Source organism: Sus scrofa, chromosome 5 (assembly GCF_054392235.1).
Source record: "Sus scrofa isolate SSC_HxYL_T2T_F1_AM1 chromosome 5, Sscrofa_HxYL_maternal_Yorkshire_Landrace_v2.0, whole genome shotgun sequence".
NCBI lineage: Eukaryota > Metazoa > Chordata > Mammalia > Artiodactyla > Suidae > Sus > Sus scrofa.
In genome coordinates this window covers 104,560,340-104,573,367 of record NC_139387.1, presented here as the reverse complement: position 1 = coordinate 104,573,367, position 13,028 = coordinate 104,560,340, and the positions used below count along the sequence as shown (strand labels likewise).

Sequence of the window (13,028 nt, the reverse complement as noted above, 5' to 3'; positions counted from 1 at the left end):
AGTATTTTCTTTCTGGCCCTTTACAGAGAATGTTTTCTGGTCCTTTACAAAGAAAGTTTGCTGACCCTGCTGTATCTGTTTTTTTGTTTGTTTGTTTGTTTTTTGTTTGTTTGGTTTTTTTTTCAGTGTTACAGCCCAATCACCAAAAAGGGTGCCTGTCCTTTTATAGCTGCTTAATAAATATGTGTAGTTGGGATGAATGTCAAGTGGATGAGCAGGCTTAGGAACTTGAAGGTCAGAGATCAACTCTTTGATTGAGTTATGCATTTTGAGATCATCAGCATAGTCATCATTTGAAAGCAAAGAATTAAATAAAGTTGCCTAAAACACCATGTGTATGAAAAGAAAGAGAGAAGAGAGAATAGATGTAAAAGGAGAAATATTAAAAAGGAAGGCAAGGAAAAGGGAACCAGACTTCAGTCTCAGAAGCATGTTAAAATGTAGAGATGTCATAACAAATAAAATGAGGAGAAGCCTGTAAGGTAAGAAGAAAAAAATGTGTATAGTACTTTATGCTGAAACAGGGGGAAAGAGGAGGAGATTTTGTGTTTGGGAAATGGTGCTTCACACTAAAGTGGTAGTGATGAGAGCCAGATTGCAGTGTTCCACAAAGAGGAGTAATTAGTAACAACGTAGACAATGACTCCCTTCAATGCCAAAGCACCAGCAAAGCAACCTAATGGCATTCAGAGGATGATTTCAAGAGAGAGATGATTTTGTTTTAGGTGATTATCCTTTACTCTGCAAGATCCTGGAAGGTTTTAGTGAGAGGAATTATATGAAGGGAGGAAACTAAATGTTGTAATTCAATGAGGGAGAAACTGAAGAATTTCTTGAAAAGTTGAGAGAGGTGATCAAGGGAACAAATAGAGGGGGGTTGTTTTTTGATAAGAGAAGGGACATTTATCCATTATAATGGAAGTTAAAATGGAGCCAAGAGAAACAAAAGAAAGTTGGAAGATTTGGTAATAAAAATACTGTTTTCAATTGCAAGTAACAGAAAATAAAATTCCGTATATTTACTTAAAAGGCTAGAATTTACTTCCTCAAAAACACTGAAAGTTCAGGAGAAAAACTAATTCCAAGAGTCTCTAAATCAGTTATAATGATGAATTAGTCATAAAATGTAATTATGGTTGCTCTGCCTTGAGCTTGCCTCTTGATGTGCATTAATTCTCTGTACTGGCCTTTGGCATTACATTATGGCAGTGCCTTCAAATCTTACACCTTTGTGCCACCTAATATGAAAGAGATTGTCACCTTCTTTTTCCTGGAAGTATCAGAAAGGTCTTCCATTTCACTGTCTTTGCTTGATGGCGTATTCTTCATTATATCAGCTTTATACAAGGATAGAGTATAAACTAATTGGCTTATGCCAATTATGTTCTTCCCCTGTATTGTGTGGCGTCAATTCTACCCAATCACATTGCAGAGTATTGAGATGAAGGTTAGGAATTCCAGTGGAACTTGGAAGTATAATAATCAAGGTGAATGATTGCTGATGAGAACAAACCATATAAAGGGAAATATGTGAACTTTAGGGGGTCCCTGCTCTGGGGCAGTGGATTAAGGATCTGGTGTTGCTGCATGTGGCTTAGGTGGCACCTGCAAATTGGATTGGATCCCTGGCCTGGGAACTTGCATATGCTACAGGTATGGCCAAAAAAAAATAATAATAATGTGAACTTTAAATTAGACATTAAAATATTAATAAATCTAACTATGCATATTTTAATAATGCAAATCCCTCGATTTTTATTTATTTATTTATTTATTTTTTTGCATTTTATTTTTTGGCTACACCTCCAGCATGCGGAAGTTCCAGGGCCAGGAATGGAACCTGAGCCACAGCAGTAACCCTAGCCACAGCAGCGACAATGCTGAGTCCTTAACTGCTGAGCCACCAGAGGAGTCCGAAATTCTTCAATTTTAAACACTCTAGAATTGGAGTAATTTCAAATATCAGAAACAAAGTGAATTCTAAACTATGTGTACTCTATTTTTACTTTGTGAAATCACTTTGAAAAGAACTACAAAATCTGCCCTGCTGTTTTTATGTGCACCAGTATATTTCTGTAAGAGGTTTGTTTATTCTTAGGCTATGATTTCTATGTCATACAATTTAAAATGTCTTATAGCAATGTCATCTGAGCACTCATTAATTTATAAGTTTGCTGCTAAACATGTGCTTAATACCCCAAAACTTTAGAAAGTCAGATGCCATTTAAGCTAATGAAGAGGACAAATTACATCATTATACACCAGGTGCTTTATTTGGGGGATCACACACTGCAGAATACCATAGAGAATGCTGCACAAATGAAAATCAACATCAAAGAGAAAAATAGAGTAATGCTTTTTGATTTATTTGCTCTAAGAATGAGCACATGCGAACACATGCACATGTTCATTCTTTTTATTTAAGTGGAAAATTTCATCTTGAATTACGTAGACTCTGAGTGTGAAATGTGGATTAAATGTGCCTCAGTTGTGTATCCACTACAGAAAATTTAAAAATTTCGTGTTTAAAACAATCAGTTTCAAAAGAAGGAATGAAATGTAGTCATAAGGTAAGAATAAGAATAGGAAAGAATTATAAGGTAGTTTCCCTCAAAAAGAAGTCACTTAATCCATAGTAAATATAAACTAAAGGCCACAAACCCTCTCTTGCAAGAAGTTGCATCTCTTTATTTTCTTTTTTTTTTTTTTTTTTTAATGTCCAACTAACACTTCCTAATCCAGGCTGGTGAGAAACTTAAAGCTGGAGCTTCATAGTATATTTTCCCTTTCAGTAGAGAAAGAGCTTCAAACACCAAGAGAAAAGTAATATTGATTATCCAGACACACTGTGACAATGTAGTACAATTTTAAAACATTTTGAGTACGCAGCTGAGGTTTGTAGTAATTCGTTTAAAGTGATGAGTTGGCCCAGGTGTGTGGCTTCTCTAAAAGCTTTCAGCTGCTGGAGAGCAGGTGCAGTCATGGTGGCTATTTGGATAAAGCCAGGAGAAAAATGTTACTAGGTGGAGGCTGTGGCTGTGGCAGGAGAATGTGTCTGGGAAGTGGAGGATATTCACAAGAGTGTGGTTATGTACTGCCAAGATCAGGTATCATTCAGGGATCAATAGCTGTCTTCTTAGAAGGAGACAGGTGATGTGGTGTAGTTAAACATTTTTAATGGTGTAAAAATGTGGAGGAAGAGGGATGGGCACCAGTCTCCAAGAGAACTGAATATTCAAACTAGAGCCTGAAAGCTTTCCGTGTCAATGTATATGTGTACTAGCATGTGGGTAGATAGTTCATATAAGGTGGACTCACACCGGCTGTTGAAATTAGTAGCTTATTGCTCATATCATATATGTGTATGAGTTTTATATATAGATACAGATATGTATGTACAGGTTGTAAGGTTAAATATAGAATGCAGTTAGAGATCTGGTTATCACATAGCCAAAACTGTTATTTTGACAATGATTAAGAAGTTGAAGTCAATATAAGAATATAAATGATGTTTGAAAATTTATCTTGACATCAGAACTAGTGACTCTGGCCCACATCTCTTGCTTACAGCTCAGTAAAGTCCACCTCCAAGTTTCATCTGTATTTTGCTGTTAATGCAGGGGCGCGCACACACACACACACACACACACACACACAAAATCACACAGACACACACACACACACCTCTAGTAACAGACTAGGTTTTTTTTTTTTTTTACTGTTCTTGGTGGGGTTTTTTTGTGGGGGTTGGGGGAGGAGAAAAAATAACTTTTATTTTTGCCAGGCAAAGGAGGTGCCCTAAAGATTGTGTCCTCCTTTGGGAAAGAATAGAAGGTAGTTTTATAATTTGGGAGTGGAAAATTGGGTCACAGATAAGGATCAGGGTAGATAAAGTATCTTTTTTTTTTTTCCCCAAGAAATCCTATTGATGTAGTTTGTTTCTAGGTCCAAATATGTCTTCTATAAAATCTGCTAGAGGGAACACAAAGATAAACTACTTTTACTGCTGTCATTTCATTTAACACAGAGAAAATATTGAATGCTGAAGGGAGTCTCAAAATATGTTGATGAATGAGGCAAATATTGAGTGTCCAAATTCTAAAGTCAATATTTACCTTGAGCAACAATGTATCTTAATACTTCCTCAAGCAAGAAACCAATACAACATGTAGCTATGTTATCATATATCTTGTATATATGTCACATGTTTGATAGCATTAAAGAATTTCAGAAATTATCCCGACAGTTTCCATCTGGAGATTTTCTATTATGGATATACTATAGAATATTTTTTTTCTTTTTTTAAAAGATTATTACAAGAGTTCTGGTTTTAATTGCTTAAAGTCTGTTTCTGTAACTGGTGATTAATACATCAAAATGATTGACTTACACTCTCTCTTTAGACATAATGTTATGACATAAGATTTTTACCTCTCACTAAATCATGAAAATAAAATTTCTACAATAATGCCTCAGTATTTTAGGAATAAAATACACGGCTCTCTGTGTCTAGATTGCGTGACTACTGATGCATAGCCACAGATGCAAATAAAATGAAGGAAGAATACATTAGAAAAAAATTGGGGGCCCCATGATTAATATGTATTCATTTCTTAGTATTATCATTAAAAATTACCAGAAAGTTTGGTGGCTTAAAACAACAGAAATTTATTCTCTAACAGTTCTGGAGGTTGGAAGTCCAAAATCAAAGTCCGAAGTCTAAGTGTTCACAAGATTGGTTTCCTTCTGCAGGTTCCGAGGGAGAATATATCTACAATTCTCTTCCAGCTTCTGGTTGTTGCCTGCAATCCTTGGTGTTCCATGGCGTGTTAGATGCATCACTCCAGTCTCTGTTTCTCTTTAAAGCATGGGATGGCCTTTGTGTGTGCTTTCTGTGTCTCTTCTTCGCTTTTTAGAAAGGCATCAGTCATACTGAACGTAGGCTCTCCCTCAATCTAGCATCGCCTCACTGTAACTTGATTACAGTACAGAGAACATATTTCCAAGTAAGGTCATGTCACAAGTTTTAGGAGGACATGAATTTTGAGGGAACACTACACTATGCAATTAGACTTCATGAGGTGTATGGTCCACATACACTGTGTAAAACTAAGCCCATCAGCCCGTATTAAATGTATAGACTTAGTGTAGGCACTTTTTTCCTCTGGAAATATGGTAGACTGAAAAACTGATGAACTCCATTCAACATTGGAAAGGTAAAAATTGAGTGCAATATTTATTAAGGTGCCTTGAATTTGTAGCTGAACTAGCAATAAAGGGAGGGGAATTCTCAGAGAACAAAATTACAGAAAATATAATTCTGAAGAGCCCATCAAGGACTAAACCCAACAGCTGCCCTTAAGACATCTGCCATTCCTTGTGTATAGCTTTCCATTTTAACAGTTCACCTAAGTGTGGGATGGAAAGAGAAGTCTATCTAGGGCCTGTGTGAAGGGAAAAGTTAAAAGGATGCCTTCATATAAGGCCATGACCCAAAAAGAGATGTTATGAAAGATTCTCTCAGCCTTGGTTTTGGATAGGTAGCTGGGGGGAAAAAAAAAATCTCCCCTGAGAATTTCTAATCACAAGCCAGAGTAGAATTTAAAATAGTTCCAGATTGGTAGCATCCCAGATGCCTGGCACAAGGAACTTCCTCTTGGAAGAAATCACCTTCAGTCCAGAACTCAATGTCTTACAGGGCAAATCCCATGGAAATTAAGCTCACAGTAAGTGCTATAAAATAAACAATAAAACAACCCAGCATGAGAGTAAGAAATAATAGCAAACAGAAAGTGATTGGAAAAGACTATAAATTTTAGCATTCTTTAACAGTTGACATTTATGTCAACAATTTAACTTAAAATTATTTAGTAGCTTTAAAATTAAAAAGAAGGTATTTAAAATATGTCAGAGGAAAAAGAGACTATTAAAAAAGGACTATAAAAGCAGAATTTTTAAAAGAACCAAATAGATCTTCTAGAAATGAAAATAAGGTAACAATTAAAATTAAAAATCCTTTTATGGACTAAACAGTGCATGGGAAACAGCTGAGGTGAGAACTTGTGAACAAGAAAATGAATCTGAAGGTTTTTTCCCATAATGCAAAAATAGGGATTAAAAAGACATTAACTGTGAGACAAACAGAATGAAGATACTCAGAAAGAAAAAACAGAGTGTGAATGAAAAATGAAATTCAAAGAACTATTAGATGAGATATCCAAAACTGTCCCAAAATACAAATAATTAGATTTAGAGGAGCAAAAAACCCCTTAGTATGATGAATAAAAGGAAATACAAAGCACAATATAGTGAAACTTAAGATGAATGAAAATAAAACGAATATATTAAAAAAGAGAGACAAAAAGACAATCTATGGCCCGATACAATGAAAGATGAATAAAGATTCCACTCACAGTTGACATTTTCAACTGGAAATCAGATTTGAGGAAAACAGTTGGAAATATAAAATTATATACCTAGAAAAAACATCCCATGAGAGCATATTAAAAACAGTTTTAGGAAAACTAAAAATTGAGATGGTTTAAGCATTAGAGCCTTACTGAAGAATTTTTTTTTTTAGATTATACAGCAGAAATTAGCAAAAATGAACACAAAAGAAAAGTTGAAGAAAAAAAACCTATGCTGAGTAAAGAAAATCTCAAATCCAAAAAAAAAAAAAATAGAAGAAAACTTTAGCTGTATAAGTTACTGTTAATGATACTTGTTTCATGAGATTATAAAAACTAAATCCAATTAAAATACTGTACAGCTTTCTAAGTCATACAGTTTCTAACTGGAATTAATATCTTCAAATTTCTATATATTGTTTAAATGGAAGATGTAAATATATCTCTCCCAAAGGAGTAAAAAGTTCAGGGGTTGGGGGTGGAAAGAAGGCAGAGAAGATGTAAAAAATAAACATACAATAAAATGGTAGAAATCAATCCAAATTTTGTTAGTAACCACATACCAAAACAAAACCAATAAAGGTAAGCAAAAAAGAACTATCCCACTTAAGTGATGTTTATAAAGATATACCAAACACAAGGGCCAATTTTGAAAGTAAATTCCTGGGAAAATGCACAAACACGAACAGGTCAAAGAAAGCTAGAGTAGCCATCATAATAGCAGACCAACAGCAGGCATTGCTAGGGAAACAGAGTTACACGTTATTTAAGCACAAGACAAGTAGTTGGGAAATTGATCACAAAAAGAGAGCTAGAATTAGAATAGCTGGATTAAACCCAGAGAACCCAATGAGTTTTGTATAAGCTTAGCGGTTCCGAAGTTTCCTTGAGGATGGAATAGTTTAGTTGCTTCATTCTCAGAAATAGTAGGCCTTCCTTTTGGCACCTAGTCAGCAAAGTGTTGTTAGAAATTGTGGTTGACTTGGGACATAGCTTGAACCTAAGTCACGAGTCCCAAACTTTTAATGCATAAAGCAGAACAGATATAAAATGAGAAGGTTATTGATGTTGGGGAAGAGGGGAGATTTTACTGAAAGACTTTGAACTACATTTCAATTAAAATTAATAAACAATATATATTATTTAAGCACAGGAAAAAAATAGATCACCTACCCGAGAGAACCATGTGCTAGAATATTGGATATGAATTGGAAAAGCAAGCTACATCATTGTGTAAGATAGAAAGCAGCATACCTTTCTCTTCTGCATACTGAACTTGACCATATTTGATCACAGATAAATATTACATCAACAATTTTAAGGAAATTTTTTTTTAGAATTTGTATTTAAAAATCTCATTGGATAGGATTATCTCATGCAGTTATGGATTAGTTTTAAAACAAGTCTATTTCTAGTGGACAGAGTCTTGGTGACATTTTATTATTATCATTACTGTATTTAAATATAGTTGAAGGTCATGCTTTATAAAATAGTTCAGCAGTATTTTTAAACATTAAGCTCTGCTGAAAATCATGGGAAAGTTCTTTGTGCTTACATAAAGATTATGCCACCCATTCTCATTACCTTACATTATCAACATTCAGGATTTTCTAAGCTTAAATTGCTCAGAGAAGTAATGTTGGCTTGCCTCATTCTCATTTCCTGCTGCATAAGTAAAGTGAAAAATGACTAACAGGAATTAAAATCCACTGAGAATATATAGTCAGGGATGAAGCTAAAATTTTTCAATTATGAACCCATGATGTGGTTTTTTCTTAGATAATATGAAGCGTGTTTGCTATTTTCAAGGAACTATCAGAGCCACTTAAAAATAAAGTACGTTCTGAAATCAGAAGTACACAGAAACGGAAGTGCTCAGTTTAACTAGTAATCAAGTAAATGTAGTTAAAAGACTGGGTTATTTCCTGTTCCTGTTAGTGAAGCTCATTCTTGGATTGTTTATAATGGTGCTAACTTACATCCCACTATTTAACCCACCAGACTTTTTTATCTAAAGTACTTAGCAAATTTTATGATTTTAGTGTAGAACTTTCTATAAAGTGCCTTAGGTGGATGGTCATGGTGAAGAATAAAAGTAATCTTTGAGAAACTTCTTTGAATTTCTGTTGCACATTTTTATGTTTATCTCCATACAGATTTTTTTTGTTTTTCTGGGTTTTTTGTTTGTTTTTGTTAGTTGATTTCTTCAGGAAGTATACATCTGTTATGCCACACGTATCTGGAGCACTGCTATTTCTCAAAGTAAGTACATGTGTATTCATGTCTACATATACTCATCTTGATAGTTATAAATCAAAGGAAGCATTTCAAGAAGTCATCTGGCCATCCTCACAGCTCCAGGCGTAATTTCCTTGGAAAGAGGCCAGAAAAGGAAATAATTTGACTTACCATTAATAACGTCAGAGAAAATGCTTCCACACCTAGAACAGTCATCCTCTCCAGCATTCCAAACCTTAGAAGACTCTGTTTATACTCACTTTACCCTGAGTATTTTTGGCATTTTACAAGCCCATTAATTTTTGCATCCCATGCTCATGATCAATATTCTCAACTGCTTCAAAACAGGTAAAATAATTTTTGCCTGAAGGCTCTCTTTCTTTTCCAAGTCCTACTTCTTTTCACTGATCTTTTCAAACTAATAAAATGCTGTTCAAGATCTTATATATCTTTCTTGTAATATGAAGATATTTACTTACTTTTTTAAACATGTATTTTAATAATTGAGAACTGAGTGAAGCAGGGCTCTGGGTTGAAGAATATAAAAACTTAGCCCACAAGTCTAGCAGGAAGGTAAAATCATGATACTCATTTTCTTTAGGTTTCTTACAATCATTGACAGAATGTCACTTAGTATTACGGCTCTGTTAGAGTCTCAGTGTGGGAGTATGTCCGTAAGACTACTTTCTCAAGCCTTGATAATGAACTCATATTTCTTCTAAGATACAGTTACTGAGATAGATACAGAGATAGTTAGGTCTCTTGATCCAAATCTATCTGAAGTCCTCCATCTTGTCCACAGATTTTGGTTATACAAATAAAGATCCTGTAATAATAATAGCATAGACAATGAACCATAACAATGATTCTTAAGTTCAAATAACCAGAGTGAGATTATGTATATTATAATTGTTTTGAGTTTTTAAACCTAATTTTTCAGACACAAATCAATGACTCTCCCTCAAAGAAAATCTCGTCTGATATTTTCCTCAAACAACTAGCTCTGTACAGACCACATAAACCCTTCCTCTGTGGCTTATAATCACCGATTTTTCCTTTATTGGCAGTCCCTTAGTCTTTAGCCAGCTGACTTCATAGAATACACTAAAACACAAATTTGTTTGCCATGGAGAAAGCACTGTTAAAAAGCATTTGAATTCCAAATGAGGCAGCAGATACAGTATTCAAAAAATATATTCTCTGGTAAAAGAAATGTTTTTACAAGCTGCATATAATTTTGTCACAGGTTCCATTTGCAAATGACAGCAACAGGAACTTAGTTAAATTGGATGAATCCAAGGATGTGAATTTTTTGACTCTCATAACTAAATGTTAGGCTTACCACATCACAAAATTCCGGGAGGCATCATTCATACAGTAAACAAATGAATGGAACCCCACGTAGTTATGCAACACAGAATTCCAAGTCCAGAGTCAAAATTTTTTCATTAGAATTTGGCCTTTTTCTCTCCATCTCTCATTCCTTCTCAGTTCCATTTTAATCTGTATGGACTTGATTCCCAGGCTGGTCCTCTTCATGACATTAATTGTCACTTATGTGACTCCGGTGGAAAGCAAACACATCATTCTTTATCATGTCAGAAAAGTCCAGATGCTGATGCTTGATTGTTCTGCTCTACGGACTTGGATCACGAGGCCATTCACCATGGCCATGGGTGAGGGTTAATCTTGTGTGAAATACATGGGATAAGTGGTCACTTAATTTAACCAAGGCTGCCATTAACAGAATCGTACGGAATGGAAGCTGAGCGGACAAGCTATATATATAAATATAAATTTATATAATAAAACAAAGAGAAGTGCTAAAGAAAAAGGTCTATAAATGCTACTAGGGAGGTCTGAAGATACTTCAGAAGAATGGAGAATAGATACGGTCTGCAGGTCGGGCGAATCAGGGAGGGTCCATTTAGACAGTATTAAATCTATAACATGAAAGATGCCTAGGATATGGGTAGTGAGAGACTGAAAAAGCGAGTTAAAAGAATACGACCTTCAGGCAACAAATAGTGGAGTATATTACAGAAAACTACCTTTTATGTAGTTTTTCAAACTGTGATGAAACATAAAAAGAAGATGATAAGAAAAATTGATTTGAAACAGAAAATGAAGGCCTTTGAATTCAAGGATAAAAATTTGAGACTATAAATAATGGCTAGTCAGTGATGGCTTTTGAGCAAGAAAGTAATATGTTCAAATTTGAGATTTGAAAAGATTGATATTGAAGCTGTTCATAAAAGGCATTGTGCCTGGGAAGGGCTGTTTAGGAGGCTGTGGCTCTAGCCCAAGTAAAATAGAATGAGACTATGAACCAGGAAGGTGGTGCTAGAAAAAGGAGTGAAATTTCACAGCTCTTTTAGGTACCTTTCCCGTGACCTCTGTCCCACATCCTTTCTACCCCCGGCAGGTGTATGAGTTATTGTAGCTCCTAAAGAAAAACCCAGTGACTTCTCTGAAACCTCATCATCAGTGACCTCTTTTCATTATTTGTCACTGTAAACCAATAATTCCTTTTTAAAAAATCATCTTCCTCTTGGCTCTCGTGCTATTCCACTAGAATAAAAAGATTACTTATCTGTATCTCTCATTTCTGTAATCTTTGAATCTCTCTCTCTGTCTTTCACTTTTCTTCTTTCTATGTTCTTCTCTATTCTCACTCAGTCTTTCACTCTAAAAGCTGGTTTTTTTTTTTTTTTTTTGGCCATGCCTGTGGCATGCAGAAGTTCCTGAGCCAGGGATCAAAGTCATGCCACAGGTGCAACCAGAGCCATAGCAGTGACAACACTGAACCCTAACCCGCTGAGCCATCAGGGACCTCCTCAGACTGCTTCTTTCCACATGGCTGCCTCCTCAATCAGTATCACTTGCCCTGGTCTTTCTCTTGAGCTGCAGATGTTTCAACAAAAATCCTTTATCTTCTAAAGCCTACCTTATTAAAAAAACAAGTCTATCGTCTTTTCTAGGATCCCTCTCTCCTTCCAAATTTCCCTATTATTTTTCAAAAGTTTTATCTTTTCATTAGACTTAGTCAAATGCTCCCTCATCCATGAAGATCCGTCGGACGTAACCAACCATGCATCTTATTTCCTTCTCAAAACTGCCGGTGTACCTGGTGCATGCTTGTCATGTCATGTACCTTAGCGTGTTCATTAATTTTTTGTTAATACAACAAATATTGATTAAGCCATATGTGGTCAGGCTCTGTGCAAAAAATATGATATTGAACTAATATCATCCCCTGCTTTCATGGAACATTTATGTCCAATTGTAATGTCTGTGTATAGACTGTATATCTGTAGGTAGTACAGGAACTGTAACATAGGGTTTTTATAATAAGTATTTGCTGGATGAAAGAATTAATAGGTGGATGCATCATCATCTTCTTATTTATTTATTTATTTATTTATTTACTTATTTGTATTTTTGTCTTTTCTAGGGCCGCACCTACACGCAGCATATAGAGGTTCCCAGCCCTAGGGGTCTAATAGCTGTAGCCACCTGCCTCCGCCAGAGCCACAGCAACACAGGATCCGAGCCGTGTGTGTGTGTGTGTGTGTGTGTGTGTGTGTGTGTGTGTGTGCAACCTACACCACAGCTCACGGCACCGCTGGATCCTTAACCCCCTGAGCAAGGCCAGGGATCAAACCTGCAACCTCATGGTTCCTAGTCGGATTCCTTAACCACTGAGCCACGATGGGAACTCCTCATCTTCTTTAATGTTGAAATATTTAGAGTGTGGTGTAAAACATTCACAGCACTAGATTCTGGAGACAGGGCTGTGTCTTAGCTTTCTTCTGTGCACAAGGAGAAATTCTGTAGAACTCTTCATTTAGCCTTAGTGCTTGGCCATAACAAAATAGCCTTTAACTTAGGGTTTCTCAACCTTGGTACTATTATTGCTTTACACCAGATGATTTTTTTGTTGTGAGGGCTGTTATATGCATTATGCGCTTAGCGTCTGTATCCTCTGCCCACTTGATGCTAATAACACCCCCAGACGTGAAAATCAAAAATGTCTACAGAGATTACTAAATACCCCTAGAGGGGACAAGTGAAGAGTGTGGACCTCATGCTCCTTCAGAACCACTAACCTTAGTGAAATTGAATTATCCCAAGTCTGCTGGAACTGAAAAAAGAGTCATTTTCAGAAAAATTTCCTGAGAAACTGAAACTATATTTCAAATTAGCTATTTTTTCTGGATTGCGTGACTGTTACACAGTAAGAAATATGCAGTCTTCCCCTTCATTCTCAGTGAGGATAAATCCTTAGAGTTTGAAGAAGACTGCCAGTCCCTGGCTCTCCTTGGGGAGGATTGAAGGTGATTTCGTATTTTCAATCAAACTTGTCTGACAAGCCTTGTCTTA

At 35.7% G+C, this 13,028-nt stretch overlaps 1 long non-coding RNA gene across 3 annotated transcripts in view; it reads left to right on the top strand.

Moving 5' to 3' along the window:
• The window catches only part of LOC146403598 (uncharacterized), a 686,469-nt gene that overhangs the window by 589,263 nt on the left and 84,178 nt on the right, over positions 1-13,028 (top strand). The window lies entirely within an intron of this gene.